Source organism: Mustela putorius, unplaced genomic scaffold (genome assembly GCF_011764305.1).
Source record: "Mustela putorius furo isolate JIRA1106 unplaced genomic scaffold, ASM1176430v1.1 tig00000242_pilon_pilon_pilon, whole genome shotgun sequence".
NCBI classification, from domain to species: Eukaryota; Metazoa; Chordata; class Mammalia; order Carnivora; family Mustelidae; genus Mustela; species Mustela putorius.
Window position 1 is genome coordinate 15,164,534 of NW_025421325.1, and position 24,116 is coordinate 15,188,649.

Sequence of the window (24,116 nt, forward strand, 5' to 3'; positions counted from 1 at the left end):
GGCAGAGAGACAGGGGGAAGCAGGCTCCCTGCTGAGCAGAGAGCCCGATTCGGGGCTTGATCCCAGGCCCTGGGATCATGACCTGAACTGAAGGCAGAGGCTTTAACTCACAGAGCCACCCAGGTGCCCCAAGAAATGCTTTTCAATATTCAATTCAAAAATATGTACCACCAACATAGAACGTAATTGTATTTCACCCTCCCAAACATGTATTTTTATATCAGCATCCTCAATTATCTATGCAAGAGACTGACATTTCAAGAATAAATGATTCATGGGGTGCCCAGCTGCCTCAGCAGATAGAGCATATGACTCTTGATCTCAGGTTATGAACTCAAGGCCCAGTTTGGGTGAAAAGCTTACTTAAAAAAAAAAAAAAAAAGAAGGGGGGGCACCTGGGTGGCTCAGTTGATTAAGTGGCCGACTCTTAGTTTCTGTTCAGGTCATGATCTCAGGGTCCTGGGACTGAGCTTCAAGTTGAGCTCCATGCTCAGTGGGTAGTCTGCTTGAGGATTCTCTCCCCCTTCCTCTGCCCTACCCCCTCCACCAACTCTCTCTCCCAAATAAATAAGTTAATTTAAAAAATATGCATCTTACAGTGCATGAAGATTGCAATGTTTACAATGAATATCTAGAATGTGTACTATAAGTAATTAAATAAAATTTAAAAAATTATTCTAGAACATTCTCAGTGCTTACAGTCAACAGATAAGCAGAGGAAAGTCGCAGTTACATTAACTTTATAATAACGTACATATAACATAGATTAAATGATCAAAGAAAGGATTAAACTGACAAAACAATGGAAACTTACAGCATGAGCAGTTTTAGGAATTATCATTACTGAGGTTTCAAACTGAAAAAACAATGACTGAAAAGGCTGTCACAAACTTGATTGTTACGGTGAGAGATAATTACTGCCATGGTGATGGGTAAAGGCATACAGAGCTCACAGTGTTCTTTAGTCTCTGGACCCCTCTTTTCTTTTGCATCAACCTAAGGTCTTGAGTTCACATCTCTTTCTCTCTGCTCGACAGACCCATCAGAGTCATGACAAGCTGTTGAGGGGTGCTTAAGATCCACTCTCGAGAACACTGCCCTGAAACCCAGCAGGGGATCTCCAAATACAAGTGAGACTGAACTTAAATATTATAGAAGCAAATAAGACAAAATGATACAGTGGTGGCTGGGAGCATTTATTGCCTCTAAAATATGGACACACATATAGATGATTGCTGTTATGTGAGAAAGTGAAATTCTTTTAACTCCAAACCATTAAATGTTTTCCTGTAATTTTAATGGAATTGACTTTGTATTGAGTGCCTGGTTTGTGGTAAATGTTTTAAATACAATTTAATCACCATTAGTAACATTGAGAATTTTGGGGTTCTTCTCCATATTCCTATTTTAGGAAGGAAGAAACTGTGATTTCATGGGGTTGAATTACTCAGGTCAGGTCACTCAGGCAGATAATTAATAACTGGTAGACTCGGGATGTGAAACTGGCCAGCATGACTTCAGGATCTGTTTCCTCAGGAAGGACCAAACTATACCGGAATAACAAATCTCGGGGAAGGAAGGTGGTGTGCGGGGAGTGATGAAGTACACAGCTGGCAAAAGTGAAAGTGGAAAGATGCTTTCTCAAACTTTGCTTGAGAGGTGGAGAAAGTGGCCAATGCCAATGTGACTGGTAGCTTCATGTGAATATAGTCAGTTCTAGAAAAAAAATTATCTTACATTATGACGCCTATATATTGTCCACTATTTCTTTCTAATAGCGACAGTGACACAATTAAGGGACCCTGCTTCATGAAGGCATGCCTTGGCCTGGGCTTAGCAAGGATATATGAGCCAGGCACACCTCATCTGTGGATGTCACCGATCTGTAAATCAGGTAGGCAAGGGAGTGTATTTCTCTTATTTGAAGAATTGTGATAAAAAAGAAAAAAAACATATGAGTATGAATTCTGAATGCAAGTGCTAAGAAAGTGATTTGGGAACCCTGGAATTTCCCACAATGTTTTCAAGGACATTTCAATGTTCTCACAGAGCCCAGTTTTGCATTCATGAATCTCAAGAAATCTCTTCCTTCCCCTCAAATTTCAGGTCTGGCTGATGCAGAGCCGGGCTCCAGGGTTTCTCTATACTGGCCTTCCTGCTGTGTCCACAGTTTAAGAGGTGAATACTGGTTTCCCAGTCTGTGTGCTCAAAACACCGTCTCCTGCCTGCAGCTAGGGTATGGGGGAGACAGGGAGATGGTTAAAATGAATTTACACCAAGATTGAAATGTCAGACGGTCTCCAGCTTTAATGTTCCAGGGATATTGTCTCAGGTAATCCAAGCAAATCTCTAGATGTTGACTTTTCAGACTAATCGAGAGATACTTCTGGACCACAGGCCTTCGCATAAAATGACTCCCTTTTAATTTATCCCATTAAGGGTGTGACAGCGCCTACATGTGTCAAAACCTAGCATAATCTGCCCATGTCCAGTCTGACCATCCCTAGGGGCAGGTCGTGGGATCCATTTTTCCTTCTGGCATGTTCTTCCTCCCTGGGGGGAGGGGGGGTCCCTTTCAGCAGCTGCTGGCAGATATAAGAGAGGCAGTCGCAATGGTGTGTCTTTCAGGAACTTTCCAAAAAGGCGAGGAAAGCCGGCATGGGCCATTTCCCTCCTAATTCATATCCTTCGATGTCTTTTTTTGTCTTTCATTTTCCTCCCCCAGGTCGGAGAGATGGAGTGGAATCTGGCTTGGGAAAGCGTTGCTGCTGTCTGGTCCCCAGCAGGATTCCCTCATGCCTCCATCTCCTTCTCTGTCCCAACCTTCCCCCTCAGGCACTGTCTTCTCGACCTGCCCCACTATTTCTATCCCGGCCTCAATTTCTTCTCAGTACTTGACGACGATGATGCTTTTTAGGATGGGAGGGCTGCTGAACCATGCTTCCTCCTGCTTTCTACCAACCCCGGCATGGAGTGCCCAGGTGGAACCCACCTGTTCCAGGATGGTGCCTCTGAGCCGGTCACTGGGCCGTAAACCCCCTCTGAGCCTGCCGGGCTTCCGTGTTGCTCGCTGGCAGAGCTCTAGAACCCAGCACGATGTCGGCATCTCAGAGGCCCCTCCCAGTTACTGCTGAGTGAGTGGCCTACCCCTGACTCTACTTCCCGACAATGTGGCCTGGCTTTTTTTTCTGCCTGACAGCTGTAGCCCTCATTTCTCTGCCTGCTAGTGCCTTCCTTCTTTTTCTGTGTGTGTGTGTGTGTGTGTGTGTGTGTGCGTGTGCGTGTGTGTGTTTCCCTTTCCCTTTCTCTGCCCAGTTTCTGCTCAGTCCTCTGGTTTTCTCTGTGATGGTGCTTCACTGTCTTTTCTTCCTCGCTGCATTATCTGGTATCAAATGCCGATCATTGTTCCCATCACGCTCATAGGGAGAGCCACACTTCCGAATGAACCGCAGGAGCATAGAGGCTATTTCTTTTGTCACCATAGGCCAGCTGTGCTCTCCCACACCTCCGGCTCCCCACCCAGACTCTGCTTCAAAAGGAGCAAACAGCCCCCAGCTTAATTCTCTGAACCCCTGAGCCTGCAGGTCATGTCATCCCTTGCCTGTGAATCTGTCTGGTTAAATTCTTGGACTTTGGAAAATCCCAAGCCCCTAGGGACTCATCTCTTCACTGAGTTTCCTTCCACCACGTGTTCTGCTGCAGAATTTCTGGCTTTTTTTTTTTTTTTTTTTTTGGGGGGGGGGACCCTCCAAAACATCTTGGTGAACTAAAACTTGGCCAGACATGGCAGGAACAACATGAGTCTATCCTTGAAGGCCATCCACGCCTTTACCCTTGGGGGTTCAGAACCCTCACCTCCACTGTCGAGGCCTCTAGATTTTGAGGGAAATTGAAACTGATGGTTTCAAATGATGTCCCTTATGTCTAATCAGTCCATGTCCTCTCCATTGGAAACACGACCTTTCATTTCTGACCCAGGGCTCATCTGTAGGTTTATGATGGGGGCACGCCAGGAGCTACTCAAGTAAAAGCCTGGCCACCTACAGTCATATTTTAGCCACCAAGTGACTGCAGTATGTTCTCTCAATGCTCCCAACACAAGAGAACCCAGTTTTTCTGCCCATGTTGGTCTCCTAAGTGAGTTTTCTCCCCCAGGGTTTCAGTTCACTCTAAAAGGCAGGAAGGATCCTAATGGAGTTCTCAAGTTCTAAACCAGCACTGGTCATGAGAAAGTTCTTCTTCAGTCCAGCTCTCTCAGAATCAGGATGCCTTGCTATGGAAGCAGAAGGCTAGGAGTCCACATTCTTGGCTCTAGCTTTCCAGCCTCTGCTGCTTCATTTCACCCCCTGCAACCTTCACATCTTAATGACAACTTCGAGAGACACCAGGTTATGATAAGCCTGAATTAGCCAGAATCACAGAATGCTGCAACAGTGGAGAGTGGTAGAAAATTAGTGCCTAGGCAGCCCTGCTGTCCCTCCTTATAGATGAAGACAGTGAGACCCAGGAGGGGAACAGTTTCCACAAAATCAGCCAGTTCATTTGTGGTCCAGCCAGGCCTCGACCCGGGCTCCGTGTGGCTTCACCTATTTCCGCTCCTGATCTCATGTGCCATTTAGCCACCCCCCGCTGTGGCCCAGGAAGCATTCATGGCCGTTCTGTGCAGCTGCTATCATAGGATGATGACAGGGTTTTCAGAGATCATGAGAATCAAAGGGGAGGAGAGCGGCACCATCGATAACGACAGCACTTAAAAAGTTGTAATGTAGTGTTCAGACCCTGGAAAAAAGACCCTGGAACAGCGCCCCCTGCAGGGCGTCACATTCTGAAAACTGGAGTTTAAATGACTCCAATTAAGAGAATGCGGACTCCAAAGGATAAGCTAATGTTATGTGACAATGGGAGCAAATGACCTTGCATTGTTTCTCCCCGTCCACCCTGTGGTCTCTCTCTGTGTGTGGTACCAGGTCTAATGTGACTGTTATGCATCCAGTGAACTGAGGAGAGACACCAGCTGTTGAACAAAGAGGAGGCCAGCGCCCCAGGCCAAGGAGTTCCAGTGCCAAGCAACATTCAGGCCAGATCAGTGGGAATCTTATTGCCAAGAAGAAAACTCTGGCCCACTGAACACAACTTTCCCCAAAAAGAGCTGTTGGAATTGAAAGGTAAGTGCGGGACCAAGTTTCTGGGCTCCCAGTTTGGCCATGTCTGAGTGACATCCCCGAGCCCTCCTGAGGTTCATCCAGGGGCCACCCTTGGGGGGTTCTCGGCCAGACAAGAGTCTTCGGGTTCTCCACCTGAAATCACGGGCAGGAATATTGAAGAATTCTGGCCAGACTGACCATGATCTAGAACACTAGGCTCTCAACTCGTGGAAAGACTTCCCATGAAATGAAATAAAAGTCCGTGGACCCACAGAGATCCATTTTCCTGAGAAGAAGACTCCAGCTTCCATCGGCTTCCCACTGTGATCTTGGGGGCATAGCAGTTGGCTAAGCCTGGCTCTCCGATCCTGAGAAGAAGCTGTTCCCCTGGCTGGCACACTTCACTGAGTGCATCTATCTTGACAGCATCAAGCTTACAGAAGGAGCAAGGGGCTGTTATTTCCACACATCTTTAGAAGGACCTGCTCTTTAATTCTATTTATTTAACTGAGGCTTGAAATGGTGTAATTCTGGTCTTGTGCCTGTTAGGGAAGTAATGAGGTTGCTCCTTTCAGAGAGTTAACAGGTTGAGTCTTTTCTGAACTTTCTGGCAGGGAGCTGGGCTAGTGGTCAAAGGGAGGAAGCCTGGAGGTGTTCGAGGGTGCAGTGAGTAGGTGGGAAGGTGCAGGCTGTGTGCTAGGTACACAGCACCAAACAGAACAAACCTGGGCACTACGGGGACCACTCAGTGCGGATGAGAGTGCTGCCCCTTTTCCCTTTTTCGAGGGACTGGGGTTACAGGCCTATGGTTTCCAGTGTCAAGAACCACTGCTTCCTCGGACCCAGGCAAGAAAGAGGTCACATGGAGGGAACATTCTCTCATATTTCACAGTTCTGCAAGTGGGACACACTCTTTAATGGGACCCTTCTGGCTAGCCGACATGGCTCTGCAGAAATTAGGGATTTTATTCCAGAAGAGTCCAGGCTGCTCAAAGTGAAGCTCTACAAAGGGTTTTTTCACCCTTTGTATCAAAGCCCCAGCTGAATTCCTCCTTTGAGAGGGTTTCCCAGAACATGAGTGTGCAGCCCCAGTGTTCTCCATAAGCTGGAGGGAAAAGAACTCCTGCCCAGCTGGGCTAGAACTCCTGCACATTTCACTCAAGTGAACCCTGTGTGGTATGTTTCCTTTTGAAATGAATTAGTAATTCAAATGCTTTCAAAAGACAGCAAGATTCCTCCTCCCCTTCTCCCCCCTTCCCTGCAGTAACAACGCCCCCCCCCCAACCCCGCCCCTGCTTTACTTGATTTGGGAAAATCCCAACTTGATTTGGGAAAATGCCAGCAATTAAGCCATCATGTTCTTTTACAGGTTGTTTCCTTAAAAATGCTCTCCTTTCATAAACCAGCCCATTTTCCAAACATTGCCACTTTCATCAAGGTCATCACCCTTCCATGAGTCTCCCATTTGAAACATCTTATCATCTCCATGCAAGAACTGTCTCCAGCCACCTGGTCTAAAGAAGAGCAGTCCTCAAGTCTGTGTGGCTTCTTTCCTTTGTGCTACATATCACGATCTGCAAGCTTTTGAAAATTTTTTTCTTGTGATGAGAACTTTGCAGATTTACTCTTTTAGCACCTTTCAAGTATGCAACACAGTGTTAGCTGTAGTTCCCATAGTATACATTGTATCCTGTGACTTATTTGTTTTAGAACTCTAAGTGTGTACCTTTTGATCCCTTTGCTCATTTCATATACCTGCCACCCCCCCTCAAGTTTTCTCATCTGCCACGTTTTCTTTCATCACCTCTTCCTCTAGAGTGTGCAATAAAGTTCTATGGTGCTTGGGTGGGGGGGGGGCTGGGAGGGGGGAAGGGGCAGACTGTCGTTCTCACTGTAGGGCAAGCCCAGGGGTTGGCTCAGTTCTGGAAAGGAGTGTGCATATTTGACTCCTCCTCCTCTTTGTCTTAAATTCCAACCAGTCACTAAGCCTCACTGGTGTTTTCCTTCAAAATACCTTTTTAAGCCTTGCCTTCCCCCACCTCCCCCACAGCCAACCCTTCACCCCTGCATTGTGGCAGAACATGGAGGGTCTCTTCACTTCCAGCCTCACTCAGTGCTGAGCCAAGAGTGCCCGACTCATCACCCTGCAGCCTTGTCAGGATGGTGCCCCTTTCCCCCTCAGAAATCAAGGGAGTTCAGGATGGAGGACCAAGAAGGCATGGATCGTCCTTTCAAGCTGTGTGAGTCAACTGTCCCTCCTGAGCCTCAGTCTCCACATCTGTGAAATGAAAGGTTTGCACCAGGTCATGGTTACCATCCCTATAAAAGCTTTCACCTCTAGGAAAACTGAAACAGTCCAAAGTGAACATCAGGCATACGTCAGATGGGATGGTTAAGGAGCCCGGGGTGGGGGTGGGGGATGGCCAAAAGGGAAGAGGGCAGACTGGAAGGAAGGGCCCCCAAGATTTGGGGTAAGGTTTTGAGAAGGACATTCCAGTGTCCTTCCTGAAGATTCGTGTCTAAACTAGAGGGGAAGAGGAATGGAGAGGAGACACCCAAGGGCTGTGGTCATGAGCCACTCCCGCACAGGGGCGCATCCAACCCCCTAGGCCCACTGACATGAGTTATGCTGAGCAGGGACAGTGTTTGCTCTTCCTCGTGGGGCATGACACACTCAGGCTTCTGGCAGAATCAGGGCTCCCATGCTCCTTGGTAATATGGGGGCTGCATACATGCACATCTAGAGCCTGAGAGGCTCAGACTCTGGTCACCTGGTCATCTCCATGGGGATAGCACAGAAAGAGAAGAAAGTGCTAGAAGACATGAGACAACATTTTCAGAAATAACTAGAAGGGAGGGAGACTTTTCAAGGGGTTCAGTAATACAGGGAGGGGAACCTCATCATGGTGAAGATGATCTGTCAGGATGTGTGTTGTATCTTTGTGCTGCCCATAAGATAAAATTCAAGCTTATCACCTGTCAGTCCAGGCACTTCATCATTTGGCTTCCCCAGCCTTACACAACTTCCTCTCTCATTACTCATACATTCAACAAAATGATGCCCTTAGGATCTTTGGTGAGGTAGGTGCTGTTGCAGATACTGGACATAGAACGATCAGGAAAACGAGTACGTTCCTGTTCTTGGAGTTCACGTTTTGTGAGTATTTCCAGTAAGTGCCCGTGAAATGGAACTGTGGATATGCAACCCCAATTCTGTCTTTCTTCCGTGATAGACTGTTCGCCGTAACTCTGTCAATCCACCAAGGTGACCATGGCCTCAGCTCATGGGCTTCTCTCCCTCACTCTCCTGCTCCCCTCTCCGTGACTGAGCCTCTCCCTTGTACCCATTCTAACTGGAGTCCATTCTGGTTGTTGATCTTCAAAGCTGTGTTCAAAATCCAGCTCACCCACGAACCCCTCCTGCCTGGCGGTCTATCTCACTTTCTCTCCATTCCCCCTAAGCCCTGGACCTTAGCATTTTTCTCTGTAGTACTCATCACCTCCCGTTTTCTTGAATATAAACTCCCTGAGGGGCAGGAGTTTCCATTTTACTGCTGTATCCTCCACACCTATGACAGCGTATGGCATATGGTGAGCCATGATAAACACTTCTGAATGAATGACACAGTCCATCCGTACGGTTCTAGCCTCTCCAAGGACACACAGCACTTCTCAGCCCTCACTTGCTCCTCAGTGAGGAGCATGATTCACAGTACTGAATCAGTGGATGCCATTTGTTGATGAAAGAAAATAGCATTTTGAATAAAATTCTCACTTGAAGTATTTAGAGCTGGAAACATACTCGTAAATGGGGAAAGAGGTGCTGTCTTACCTCACATTCCAACACTTTATCTTCCTGATCTATGAGACTCTCGTATTTACATAAAAACAAAACCATTCTGTAAATAATTTTGTACAGCTAAGTCACAGGTACTACCTGAAATTATTACTCCAGTGCTTATAAAAGCATTTTATAGGGTCTTACAGGAAAGGCTGAAGCCTGTAATTAAGATGAAATCATCTTATGCATGTGGGTGGCTCAGTTGGTTAAGCCTCTGCCTTTGGCTCAGGTCATGATCCCAGGGTCCTGGGATTGAGCCCCACATTGGGTTCCCTCCTCGGCGGAGAGCCTGTTTCTCCCTCTCCTCCTCTCCCTCTCCCTACTTGTGCTCTCTTTGTCAAATAAGTAAAAATCCTAAAAAAAAAAAAAAAGATGAGATCATCTTCAGCAGCCTCTCCTCTTTGTGGGATGGGAATCCAAGGGCAAATGCCACAAATCCGGAGCAGTGACACAAACAATCAAAACTGGTCACCCAGGGAGGCAGTGAGGGACTTTCTCAGAAGGACGTCCCTTTGCTGTGTGCTTAAAGGTTAAGGCAGGTTTCATCCCAGAGTCTTGCCAGCAAGGACATGGGTAAGTCGGCCGGCCCTTATGTGGTAATAGGTAAACAGGCGAGCGGGCAGATGGACTTCTGGTTCTGCACTGACCATAGAGATGCCAAATCTGAGTTCTCTGGATAATTCTCTATTTGGAAATGACACACCAGGTCCTCTCACCAGGTCACCCAGAGACCTGTTCCCTCATACTATGGCCACCCTCCAGGAATATTCTCTAGTTCTGTTTGAAGTAGAATAGGAGTAGTACTTTGATCTCCACTCCCAGCTCTGGCATACCTCCTCCCCTGCCCAGGTTAAGCCAGGGACAGAGGGCATCTGTGGACTTCTGCTCACCTCACCCCAGTCCTAGGCTCAAACAGGACCAGACCAGCTGAGTGCCTCACTCAACTCCATCAAAAACAGGTGTTGTTCAACTGACAAAACAAGCATGGGAAGGCATCTTAATAGCTTGTTTTCAAAATAAAAATTGTCTTTTTGGAAGCTTGAACACGGCTTCTAAATACAGTTGGGCAAACCAGATTTCAAATGCAGAGAGGACTAGAAAAAATTTCTCCTGAGTTTTAAAAGGCAATAGAGTATGGCACTGTTTTGATTATTGACATCTTTGAAAACAGAGCTGACCCTGCTTCCATCTTTCCACATAAATGCGATATGGAGAAATCTCAGTTGGATAATTGGATGGATAACCAGTTCCCGAGGTATCTTACTGGGGACTCAAGCATCATAAAGCATCCTACTATGATATTCTTGGAGGCGCACTCAAACCCTGAAGTTTTAGATCTTCCTAAGTGAGCAAACACTACTGGGAAAGAAAAGTTGGTTCTTCTGAATGCCTTGCTTCCTTTTTAATATGGCAATAAAGAAATGGTGTGATGGAAGTATTTTTAAGAGGAAAATGCATATAAAGATATGGACATGGTACTGAATCTGACAAATGATATGCTTAGCATGACTTACCTTCTTCTGTGAGTGGGACGAGTCTACGTATAGCTCAACAATACCTCAATTTTATTCATTAAAAACACAGGATCCAACAGACACATTTTGATCCAAATTGTCATTGGAATCATTTGTAACCACTCTCCTATAAACCCTCCAGGCACCAAAAACCAAGCTGACATCTGGACTAAATGGATAAGGTTGTAAAAACACAGAAAGCGTATGACACTTGCTCAGGGTTACAGAGCTGGTGAGCAGGAGGAAGAGATGAATAACTTTGGTCTTCCCTTCAAAAATATTTCCATTATTAATCCATTAAATTTTTCAATTGCAAGAGGAGACCCAGTTATCTAGGACCTTTCAGAGAACCAACTCTTAAATAGGTATACTTTCAAGATTAATATCTGAAGCTAGCATTTAGACATCAAGTGTATAATTTGAGTCCTTGCTTGGTTTTTGAGCTCATGAGCCATATATACATTTCTACTTAGATTAACTATAGGAATTTTGATATTAATGTGTGAAAATGACACACCCTAATCTGCTTGTCTTCTCATGCTCCCTGTCTCTATAAATGATTATTAACATTCACTCACTTGTTTATGACAAAAACCTGGCAGTCAATCCCAATACTTTCTTTCTTATATTTCCAGTAGATGATATCACCTAGCATTGCCCAAGCCTTTCCACATCTCTCTAGATCCACTGTCATGGGCTAATTCAAGCTGCCACCATCTGTCACTTCTAAAGTCCTTCTTGTTGGTTTCCTGCATGCATGCATAGTCCTCCCTTTTCTCTAGGATGATCTCTGTGAAATGCAACTCCAGTTCAGTGACATCTCTGTGTCAAATGCTTCCCATGCTCTTGGATGAAATCCACAATCACTAACATGGCTCATCAGGCCAAATGATCCGGTCCTCCCTCCCTCTTCTGTCCTGCCTTGCATACCTTCCTTGACTTCCTCCTCTGATCACTCTGATCTTCCCTTGATTCATGCACTGCTTCTGTGCCCCAGAGCCTTTGCACCGGCTGTTCCCTTTGCATGGAATGTTGTCTCCATCTCCATCCCCAGTGTGGTGCTAATTCTTCTGCATCCATTAGGTTTTTACCTAAATTCCATTTCTTCAAGGAAAACTATCTGTGACCCCCTTCTATCCATCCACCGACCCAAGATGACAGGCTAGGACAGATTCTCTTGTTAAATGCTACCAAAGCATCCTAGGCTTTTCACTCACTGCACCTGTCATGGTTGTTTTTGTAAGTTTACATGTGCAATAATTTGCTTAGTAACTCTCCCTATGCATAAAATTTCATCAGGATAGGCATTGTACCTGATGCATTGTAGGTGTTTAATAAATAGATCTATTCATGGATAGACATTCATTGAGCACTTATTACATGCCAGACATCATGCAAATTATTTCACAAACATTATTCCATTTAATTCCCCTGTACAGCCCTATGTGAATATATTATCAACCTCATTTTACAGATGAAGAAATGGAGGCTTAGGGAGTTTAATTCACAACTAAGGGAAATGTCTGAGCTCAGATTCAAATCCAGACTTGTTTGTTGCCAAAGGTCATGCTGATTATGTTATCTAACAGTCAGTCTGTGCTTTACTGGTGAAAATAGTGCACCGTGTTAGAGTACTCAAAGTTCAGTACAAAACCAATCATCCGAGGGGCTATGAAACCTAATCACACATTCCATGTACTATTTTTCAGAAAGCAGAGAAATATATGATTCAAATCATTAAAATAGAAACAAATTCTTGAGCATTCAAATTTTGTTTGCTCAGGATAGTTGTGATTGGCTGTGTGAAAAAACCCACAAACATTATATTCTGTCAAAGAACCTTTTGACAAAACTCCATTAATAAAATATACCTAAGAAACAATCAGGTTAGCCTACGTCTAAAAACACTAGACAAAGTCCGGACCTAAAAGGAGAACTGAGATCGGCAGCTCCTGAACATGGAGCGTAGGGGAAACGTGGAGAACAAATGGAAATCATTACCATCTGTCGTGCTGTGTGAAAATACCGATTCCTGCCACAGGCTTTTAGTTGCTCTGTGTTCCCTGGGAAGGAAATCCTGACGGCTCACTTACAAGTCTGTTGATGAGAGCCAGTTTCATCCCTGGTCTGGACCTCAGATCCCACACCCCTGTGGGCACAGTGGCCGGTTGTAAGCATTCATTCCATTTGGACTATGCCTTCTTCCATATGTTTGAGTTCCATATCCTTCAGGGTCTCCTGCTCATTCATTAGTGTTCGTCTCATCTCTTTTTAACCATCAGGGATACTTTCGAAGGCCAGAAACCAAATGTTCGGACTATCTGAGTCTCTCTTCGTATTGAGATGCATCTGGAATTCTTGTTCTGGCTCTAAGGCTCTGGCCACCTGTGAGGCCTCCTGATAACCTCAATCATCTCCTTCAACAAGGGCCAGCCAGTCATTTTCTCTGAGCAGCTGCTCTGAGAGTCCTCACGTACCCTGACAGAACTCTGTTATTCAGTGTGCTGGGGAAAAATTATGTCTACCAACGGACCTATGTTCACATTTCTTGGATAGCCTGTGGCCCAATATTACTAAAGCTAAAATTTTAGATACAAAATGAAATGGTGTAGTTTTGTCCACTTGAAGATTTTCTTGGACTCGGCTGAATTCAATTAGGCAAATGACAGGTGCTTGTCCACGTGGTGCTGTGCCCAGACTGAAGCTGGGGCCGTGTAATTATTACACTGTGTTTCTCTCTGGAACTCCTGCTTCTTGAAGGCACACCTGGCCTTTCTACCACACCAGGCACTTTGTTTCTTGTTTTTGTCTGTTGCAGATGAGAAGGCCCCTAGCAGTTAGACAAGATTTTGTTTTGTTTTGCAGGTTTTATTTTTTAAAATTTATTTATTTTTATTTTTTATTTTTTAAATTTTTTATTTTTTATAAACATATATTTTTATCCCCAGGGGTACAGGTCTGTGAATCAGCACTCACCATAGCACATACCCTCCCCAATGTCCATAATCCCACCCCCTTCTCCCAACTCTCCTCCCCCCAGCAAACCTCAGTTTGTTTTGTGAGATTAAGAGTCACTTATGGTTTGTCTCCCTCCCAATCCCATCTTGTTTCATTTATCCTTCTCCTACCCCCTTAACCCCCCATGTTGCATCTCCACTTCCTCATATCAGGGAGATCATATGATAGTTGTCTTTCTCCGCTTGACTTATTTCGCTAAGCATGATACGCTCTAGTTCTATCCATGTTGTCTCAAATGGCAAGATTTCATTTCTTTTGATGGCTGCATAGTATTCCATTGTGTATATATACCACATCTTCTTTATCCATTCATCTGTTTATGGACATCTAGGTTCTTTCCATAGTTTGGCTATTGTGGACATTGCTGCTATAAACATTCGGGTGCACATGCCCCTTCGGTGTTTTGCAGGTTTTAAAGTTTTTAAGGTTTTGTGAGCTCATAATACCTACAAGAATTCTTCAGAATTCCTTTAGGATGACAGTGGTGGTTCTAGGGGTCAGATGTAAACTATTGAGCATTTTCAAGTTTCTGGCTTCATATGTACATTACCTTACTGCCTTATCACACCTGTGAGGTATATATACTGTTTCTCCCCGTTTTACAGATGACAAAAATGGTACTTACGGAGTTTCATAACTTGCCAAAGAACAGTCAGCCTGTAGGAGGGCAACTGGATTCCTACCCACCTCTGTCTGGCTCTGGATCCTGCTCGGCTCCCCCTGGTTCTGAATTTGCTGAGAATGGGCATTCCCTGCAGTCTGGTTTCTCGCCTGCAGTGCCGGGTGTTTACCGCTAAATGTCCACAGGCAAAGTGAGATCCTGATTTAGACCCCAAATAGAAAGCAGTACTGAATGGGTTAAGAAGTTCCAAGAAACTTCTTAACATAAACATGTATAGTCACTTTCTTTCTGGAAAGCATTTCTTTGTGTTTTGTAACCAAAACAGTTTGAAAAAGATCACAGCAAGTTAAGTTAAGAAAAGATTGTGTTTTTCTCAACTATAAAATGAACCCCTGCGAAATGGGGATGGTCTGTATCAGCCATGACCCTGGTGCCATATACAAGCCTGTACACACACATACACATGAAATAGAAGTCAAGTGTGATGCTATGGTCTCTAAATAAGGATACATTTTAAATAACTGGGATTGTATTTATAACACAAGCTTTTTATTTTTTATTAACATATAATGTTTTATTGACCTCAGGGATACAGGTCTGTGAATCATCAGGCTTCTATATTTCACAGTATTCACCATAGCACATACCTTCCCCAAAGTCCATAACCCAACTACCCTCTCCATAATCCCTACCCCTGCAGCCCTCAGTTTGTTCCGTGAGATTTAGAGTCACTTATGGTTTGTCTCCCTCCCGATCCCATCTTGTTTCATTTATTCCTTTCCTACCCCGCAAACCCACCACATTGCCTCTCAAATTCCTCACATCAGGGATATCATATGATAATTGTCTTTCTCTGATTGACTTATTTCGTTAAGCATAATACCCTCTAGTTCCATCCACATCATTGCAAGTGGCAGGATTTCATTTCTTTTGATGGCTGCATAGTATTCCATTGTATATATATACCACATCTTCTTTATCCATTCATCTGTTGATGGACATCTAGGCTTTTTCTGTAGTTTGGCTATTGTGGACATTGCTGCTATAAACATTCGGGTGCATGTGCCCCTTTGGATCACTACTTTTGTATCTTTAGGGTAAATACCCAGTAGTATAGCACAAGCTTTTGTGACCAGGCTTTCTTCACTCAGTATATCATGAACATTCTTCTACTTTATTTTTACTCCAGAGCACTATTTTTCATGGCATCCTAAAGTATTTCACCACGTGAATATAATACGATTCATTTATGTACTCTTGTTAATTTCAAATTTGGGTCTTTCCACACTTTTTCTATTATAGATAACTACAGAAGAAATTTTCATGGGGATAGATCTGCAAGCACATTATGGAGAATTTTCTCCAGATAAATTTCTAGAAAAAAGAATCTGGGTTATATGGTTGAAAGTTCTGTAAGGTTTTTTTTTTTTTTGTTTTGTTTTGTTTTTTTTTTGTTGTTGTTGTTGCTTTTGTTTTTGATCAATTTAGTTCTCTCTGGAGAAGATATGTCTATTTGCTCTTGCACCACTACTGGGAACATAATGACAATATGGAGCTGACGGTGACTGTGAATTATGATCAGTGCCCGCTATGCGCTAAACATCGTGCTAGCTTTTTCCATGCAGGTGCTCAAGGAGGGTGTGTACCGGGAAGCCTGTCTCACACAAAACATGACTTTTCCTCATAAGAGTCAAGAAATACATCCCTGCCAAGGACAACAAGGGGGCTATCAGAACTGCCCTCTGCCATTTGGTAAGAAAACATTTAATAGCTAATGCCAAACCTCTTTTTACTTCTCAAACTGCCCCACCCAAATGAGAAACAAAAGAAAAGAAAAAGAAAAAGAAAAAAAAAGAAGAAGAAAAAAAAAAAAGAGAGAGAGAGACAGGAAAGAAAGGGAAGATGAAAAAGAAGCTTCAGCCCAGATGGGCCCCAAGGTATGATTTATGAAGTAGACAAACAAAAAGAGATAAAAAGACTGATACAAGTATATGACAAGAGAAAAAAATATATATGCACATAAAGAAATTACCTCGTCAAAGAGAATCACAAGTGTAAAATTTATATGCTATCAGGACAATCACAAAAAACACAGAAACACTGGTGGAAGAAGATGGGAGAGTTCTTATAAATTCTCAGTGTGTGCAAGGAAGGTTGTTTTGATTCTTCCTGGATCTATCTTGATATCTTTGTTAAAGGACTCAACTTTCCTAAGATAAAGGGGATTAAAAATTGGTTTACCTATAGGGGCAGTTTTGATTGGGGAAAGGGGATTACTTTGAAGTTTAACTCTATATGAATATTAGAGGATAAAATTAAAAAGGAATAAACTAGACTAAACTAAACTAAAATTTAAAAAAAGGAATTCAAAAAATAAAAATGCAAAAGAAAAACATAGGTGTATGTATCAAAAAGTTCAGGTTAGAAAGGTATTATGGAATTTGATGTACTGTACAACTCACTGTGATGGTAAATAGGCTAAAAAAATTACCTATGTGTAAAAAAAAAAAAATGAACCGGAATAGTGGGAACGAGTGAACAATATAAGTTTTCCTATGAAGTAGTGGTTGTTCTCTTGTAGTCCTTTTTTTTTTTCCTCTTTTTTTTTTTTTCTTTCTTGGTTTGTTTTCTGGGGGAGGGGCCTGCCACGTGGGTTGTCAGTCAATGATGTTTCCTGAGTTAAGTCCACCCGCCCCCCTCAAGGGGGTGGGCTGTGAGGAAACTGGTTTTTTTCAGGCTTTTGTTCTCTGGCAGTTTTTATGTTTGTTCACTTTTTTTTTTTTCTCTCACCTTGACTGCCTTTGATGGTTTTTGTAGTTTTAGAGGAAAACAAACTGCACCCTGATCTCCCCCTCAGAGAGAAGCCTCAGTCTGGGTACAGAGCCTAAATAAGTTCCCCCTTGGCCGCTGGCAGAGCAGGTTCCAAGTTGCAGACCCTGGGGGCGCAGGATCCTTTGCTTGTACCCAAAGCCAAGGCAGTGGCAGCTGTCTGGGAGCTCCGGACCACCAGAGAGGTTCCAAGCAGTGATCGCACACTGAGATTTTGCTGGCCCGGGCTGGGAGTGCCCGGCTTGCATGCACCTTTCAGAGGCGGCTATGGGTCGGGCGCGTGTCTTGGGCACTGAGAACGGGGTGCTGGTCCGTAAGCACCAGGCTGGGCTTTTGCGCACCTCTGTCAGGGGAGAGTTTGGGGCGCGCGGCTTAGGCTTTGAAACAATGGCGCGGGTCAAAGAGCCCGGCCAGGCCTTTGTAACTCAGGGGAGCATGAGGGACGTGCGCGGGTATCTCAAGCTTTGTGGTAGGGCTCACGCGTTCTGCCGACTGGCATAGCTCCCATCCCCTCACAGGAACTAGAACCCAGGCATTCTGCCAAGATTTCCCAAACTCAAAGTCTTGATGCTTGGGTTTCTCTTCTTGGTATGCTCTTCCCTTGGGGTCGCATTTCAAGATCTTTCTCTTTCTCAGTTCTAAGGCTACCTCCTCTGCGATGCCTTTTCTGCATTTAAAGATTACTTCTTTACCGAACTCCCCAACCTCCCTCATCAGCATCCCTGTCATATTACCTCACTTCATTCCTATTTATTCCCTATGAACTATTGTCAATTTGTCATTTTCTAAGACATTTTAAAATTGTCTTCCACCAATGAAATGTAATCACCCTGAATGCAAGGCACACTATGAAAAGGCCTGGTGGCCTCCCAGTGGAAGTTTACCAAAATTTTGAAGAAGAATTAGTATCATCTCTCCTGAAGCTTTTTCAAAAAACAGAGGTGGAAGGAAAACTTCCAAATTCATTCTATGAGGCCTGCATTACCTTGATCCCAAAACCAAAGACCCCACCAAAAAGAAGAATTACAGACCAATATTCCTGATGAACATGGATACAAAAGTTCTCACCAAAATTCTAGCTAATAGGATCCAACACGACATTAAAAGGATTGTTCCCCACGACCAAGTGGGATTTATTCCTGGGCTGCAAGGTTGGTTCAACATCTGCAAATCAATCGATGTGATACAATACATTAATAAAAAGAAGGAAAGGAACCATATGGTCCTCTCATTGGAGGCAGAAAAAGCATTTGACAAAATACAGCATCCTTTCTTGATTAAAACTCTCTGCAGTGTAGGAATAGAAGGAACATACTTCAATATCATAAAAGCCATATATGAAAAACCCACAGCTAATATTATCCTTAATAAGGAAAGAACTGAGAGTTTTTCCTCTAAGGTCAGGAACATGACAGGGATGTTCACTCTCACCACTGTTGGTCAACATAGTGCTGGAAGTTCTGGCCTCAGCAATCAGACCACACAAAGAAATAAAAGGCATCCATATCAGCAGAGAAGAATTCAAACTCTCATTCTTCACAGATGATGTGATTCTCTATGTAGAGAGCCCAGAAATGGACCCTCAACTCTATGGTCAACTAATCTTTGACAAATCAGGAAAAAATATCCAATGGAAAAAAGAGTCTTTTCAATAAATGGTACTGGGAAAATTGGACAGCTATATACAGAAGAATGAAATTTGACCATTCTCTTACACCATAAATAAATATAAACTCTAAATGGATGAAAGACCTCAAAGTGAGATAGAAATCCATCAAAATCCTAGAGAACATAGGCATAACCTCTTTGACATCAGCCACAGCAACTTCTTGCAAGACATGTCTCCAAACACAAGGAAACAAAACCAAAAATGAACTTTTGGAATTTCATCAAGATAAAAAGCTTCCGCATAGCAAAGAAAACAGTCAACAAAACTAAGTGGCAACCCACAGTATGGTAGAAGATAATTTGCAAATGACATTACAGATAAAGGGCTGGTATCCAAGATCGATAACTCAAACTCAACACCCAAAGAACAAATAATCAAGTCAAAAAATGGGCAGAGGACATGAACAGACACTTTTCCAGAGAAGACATACAAATGGCTAAAATACATGAAAAAATGTTCATCATCTTTAGCCATCACGGAAATTCAAATCAAAACCATATTGAGATACCACCTTACACCAGTTAGAATAGCAAAAATTAGCAAGACAGAAAACAACAAGTGTTGGAGAGGATGTGGAAAAAGGGGAGCCCTCTTACACTGTTGGTGGGAATGCAAGTTAGGTGCAGTCACTCTGGAAAACAATATGGAGGTTCCTCAAAAAGTCAAAAACAGAGCTACTCTATGACCCAACAATTTACACTACTGGGTATTTACCCCAAAGATAAAGATGTAGTGAAAAGAAGGGCCACATGCACCCCAATGTTCATAGGAGCAATAGCCACCATAGCCAAACTGTGGAAGGAGCCGAGATGTCCTTCAACAGAAGAAGATGTAGTCCATATACACAGTGGAATATGACTCAGCCATCAGAAAGAATGAATACCCACCATCTGCATCAACATAGATGGAACTGGAGGGGATTATGCTGAGTGAAATAAGAGAAAGACAATTATAATATGGTTTCACTCATATGTGAAACATAAGGAATAGCACGGAGAACATTTGGGGAAGTGGGGGGATCGGGAAGAACAAACCATGTGAGACTATGGACTCTGGAAAACAATATGAGGGTTTTGGAGGGGAAGGGGGTGAGGGTATGGGTGAGCCCGGCAATAGGTATTAAGGAGGGCACATGCTGTAAAGAGTGTAAAAGGTGTTATATGCAGATAATGAATCATGGAATACTCTATCAAAAACTAATGATGTACTGTATGGTAACTAACATAGCATAATAATAAAAAAAAGAAATTAAAAATTGTCTTCAGGATTAAAAAAACAACAAAAACAAACAAAAAAAAGTTCTAATAATAAAAAAAATGTAACTATGTGAGGTGATAGATGTTAGTTAATCTTATCATGGCAATCATTTTGCAATATATGCATATAGCAGATGGTGTTGTACACCTTAAATTTATACGATATTAATGATATTGTATTATTATATGTCAGTTCTATCTCGATAAAACTGGGGTGTCTGCTTTGGAATTTCTTTCTTTCTTTTCTTTTTTTTTTTTTTTTTTTAAGATTTTAGTTATTTATTTGACAGAGAGAGAGACAACAAAAGAGGGAATACAAGCAGGGGGTAGTGGGAGAGGGAGAAGCAGGCTTCCAGCTGAGCAGGGAACTCGATGTGGGGCTCCATCCCAGGATCCTGGGATCATGACCTGAGCTGAAGGCAGACGCTTAACAACTGAGCCACCCAGGTGCCCTGCGCTTTGGACTTCTGACCTCCAGAATTGTAAAATAATAAATATCTGTTGTTCCAAGGCACACACACAAAAAAAAAATTCAGAAAATATAGAAAGAAAACCCAAAAGTTACCTCCAAAAGATTGCTAGAACTGATACAGGAATTCAGCAAAGTCACAGGATATAAAATGAATGCACAGAAGTCAGTCGCATTTATATGCACTAACAATGAGGCAGAAGAAAGAGAAACCAAGGAATTGATCCCATTTACAACTGAGCCAAAAGCCATAAGCCTAGGTTTTTGTTTTAAAAAGAAATAAACCTAACCAAGAGAGGCGAAGGATCTGTACTCTGAAAACTATGGAATATTTATGAAAGAAACTGAGGAAGACACAAAGAAATGGAAAAACATTCCATGCTCATGGATTGGAAGAACAAATACCGTTAAAATGTCTATGCTGCCCAAAACAGTCTACACATTTAGTACAATCCCTATCAAAATACCATCAACATTTTTCAGAGCTGGAACAAACAACCCTCAAATTTGTATGAACCAGAAATGACCCCAAATAGAAAGGAATGTTGAAAACCAAAGCCGGAGGCATCACAATTCCAGACTTCAAGCTGAATTACAAAGCTGTTGTCATCAAGACCGTATGGTACTGGCACAAAGCAGACACATAGATCAATGGAACAGAACAGAGAACCCACAAATGAAGCCTCAACTGTGATCAACTAATTTTCGACAAGCAGGAAAGAATATACAATGGGGAAAAAAAATCTCTTCAACAAACGGTGTTGGGAAAATTGGACAGCCACACACAGAAGACTGAAACTAGACTATTTTCTTATACCATACACAAAAATAGACTCAAAATGCATGAAAGACCTCAATGTGAGACAGGAATCCTTCAAAATCCTAGAGGAGAACACAGGCAGGAACCTCTTTGACCTCAGCCGCAGCCAACTTCTTGCTAGACATGTCTTTGGAGGCAAGGGAAACAAAAGCAAAAATGAACTATTGGGGCCTCCTCAAGATAAAAAGCTTCTGCACAGCAAAGGAAACAGTCAACAAAATGAAAAGGTAACCTATAGAATGGTAGAAGAAATCTTCAACCAAGAGGTCCTTCAGTGGGTGAATGGATAAATTGTGCACCCAGCACAGAACATTATTCATTGCTAAAAAGAAATGAACCATCAAGCCATGAAATGATATGGAGGAACCTTAAATGCATATTGCTAAGAGAAAGAAGCCCATCTGAGAAGGCTACATGCTGTATGATTCCAGCCATATGACATTCTGGGAAAGGTAAAACTGTGGAGATAGTAGACAGATTGTGGTTGCCATGGGTTAGGGGGAAGGGAAGGATAAACAGGTGGAACACAGAGGGTGTTAGGGCAGTGAAGCTTTTCTGTATGACACTGTAATGGTGGATGCATGTCATAATTTGTCCAAACCCTACAGGATGTATGAAACCAAGACTGAACCCTCCTGTAGACTATGGGCTTTTGGTGATTCTGATGTGTCAGTGTCAGTTCATCAACTACAAAAAAATGTACCACTTATGGGGGTTGTTAATGGGGAGACTGTGCATGTGTGAGGACAGGGGGTACAGGGAAATTCTCTGTATTTTCCTCTTATTTTGCTGAGAACCAAAAACTGAATAAGAAATCAAAATTTTTATTAAAAAAAAGACAAAAACTTTCAGGGTTAAAAAAAAATAAGTATGTATGATTTATGAAGGAACCAAAATACAAATGAAATAAAAAACAAAATACCATTCCATGACTAAAGGGATAATATAGTTTGGTTTGGAACTACATACAAAGAAGCTTAGGCAAAAAGAATCTGGGAAAGCAATATTAATACCAAATAAAGAATCCCAGGCATAAGATATTTCTTGGTATAAAGAGGCTTATTTTATGTTGATTAAAGGCACACTTCCCAATACAGCTATATTTGTTAAATTTTATCTATGAAATAATATTGAATGCACATGTATATTTGTATATGTATGTACATTTTAAAAGCCCTTAGACAAAACTGATGAAGCTATACTAAGAGCAGGATGACTAAAATAGAGACACAGCAAAATATTGGTAATTTTTCAGTAGAAATCAAAACTGCAATGACAGGACAACTTAGAAAATACTTAAGTTTGAATTTCATGTAATTTTCATGTGTCACCACATATATTCTTGTTTTTATTTTTATTTATTTTTATTTTTATTTTTTTAAGATTTATACATTTATTTGACAGAGAGAGACAGAAAGAGGGGGTACACAGCTGGGGGAGTGCGAAAGGGGGAAGTGGGCTTCCCGCCGAGCACGGAGCCTGATACAGAGCCCGATCCCAGGACCCTGGGATCATGATCTGAGCCGAAGGAAGACACCTAATGACTGAGACACCCAGGCACTCCATCTTATTTTGATTTTTAAAAATCATTTAAAAATGTAAAAATCTTAATTCACAGGCCTATAAAAAAAAAAAAGGCAGGCTGGATTGAGGCCATGGGCATTAGTTTGCTCACAACTAAAGCAAAAAAAATTGTCTGAGAGCAGAAGTATTTGTTCTGTCTCTTGACTATTAAAAATGTTTACGATGAACAAAATGCAGATGTCTAAAATTAGAATTAATGAACAATGTTCTAGAAGACTGCATCAATGCCATGACAGAAGAAAAGAAATAGGAGCTACAAATAATGGAAAAGACCATTTATTATTATTTGAATACTATGAACTAATGATTTGTTACCTGGAAAACATATGGTGTGCTTTTATCTTTTTTAAAAAATCATATTTCCTAGTTTTAACTAATAAAAAGACCTAGGAAAAATGACCAATACAGTTTTAATTAGTACTCCAATAATTTGTATCCTCTAAACACTGTTTTCCACTAAAAACAGAATGAAGGGCTATTGTAGAAATGGCTGATTCCAGGTCTGGGCAGGTAACACAAAAATGCACACACAGAGAGTAGTCATGATATATCATAGGACCATGCCAAAAGTACTCAGATACTAGCCTAAAAAAGTTACCACTGGCCAAAATTGTTACTGTCTGAGACTCAGTAAGGATTTCAAAAACATTAACCATCCCAATAAGGATTAATAATGAGTTTCAACCGAGAAGTTTTAAAGATGCTGGGAGTTGAGGGATCCTCACTGATTACCTTTGAAGGATGTTAAATAACCACCTTATTATTTTTAAAGTTGGTAATCAAGTAAACAATTGAGCATTTATCCTGACTTTCTTGTAACACCTATTCCTCAGTGAACCAAACAGTTGATGAGTAGGAGTTACTCTTCATAGGTGTTTTCAAGCTATAACAAGGGAAGACAGGACGACAGAGTTAGGATGTCACCATTTCACAATCCTAAATAAATAAAGCGAATTGATGGATCTAGGCTACAGTCTTCCTTACTGAGATCTTAAGAGAGTCGATAAAATATTATGTACTTCCTGATGGAAGTATACATTCCCTAAGAATTAATTTTAAAACTAATAAACAAACATCTGATAGAGGCTTCTAGATCCAAAGCCTGACCAATTTCTATAAGCTATAAGGAGAAAAGGAACAGATTAAGTGATGAAGTCAGCAAAATCTAGACTATGGAAAACTATCTGTTCAAATAAAATAAAAATAAGAATTTCAAGGAAAGGAAATAAAAAAGCAAGATCAAGGGGGACATGTAGGGTAAAAAAGACTTAAACATAAAACCAACCACAATATATGAACCTTTGTGGATCTCAATTTAAACAAAAAGATTCTAGAAAATTAGAGAAACGT

General features: G+C 42.2%; 1 protein-coding gene across 7 annotated transcripts in view; it reads right to left on the reverse strand.

The window, feature by feature from the left end:
- The window catches only part of ADRA1A (adrenoceptor alpha 1A), a 127,928-nt gene that overhangs the window by 17,105 nt on the left and 86,707 nt on the right, over positions 1-24,116 (reverse strand). The gene's annotated exons all lie outside the window — the stretch shown is intronic.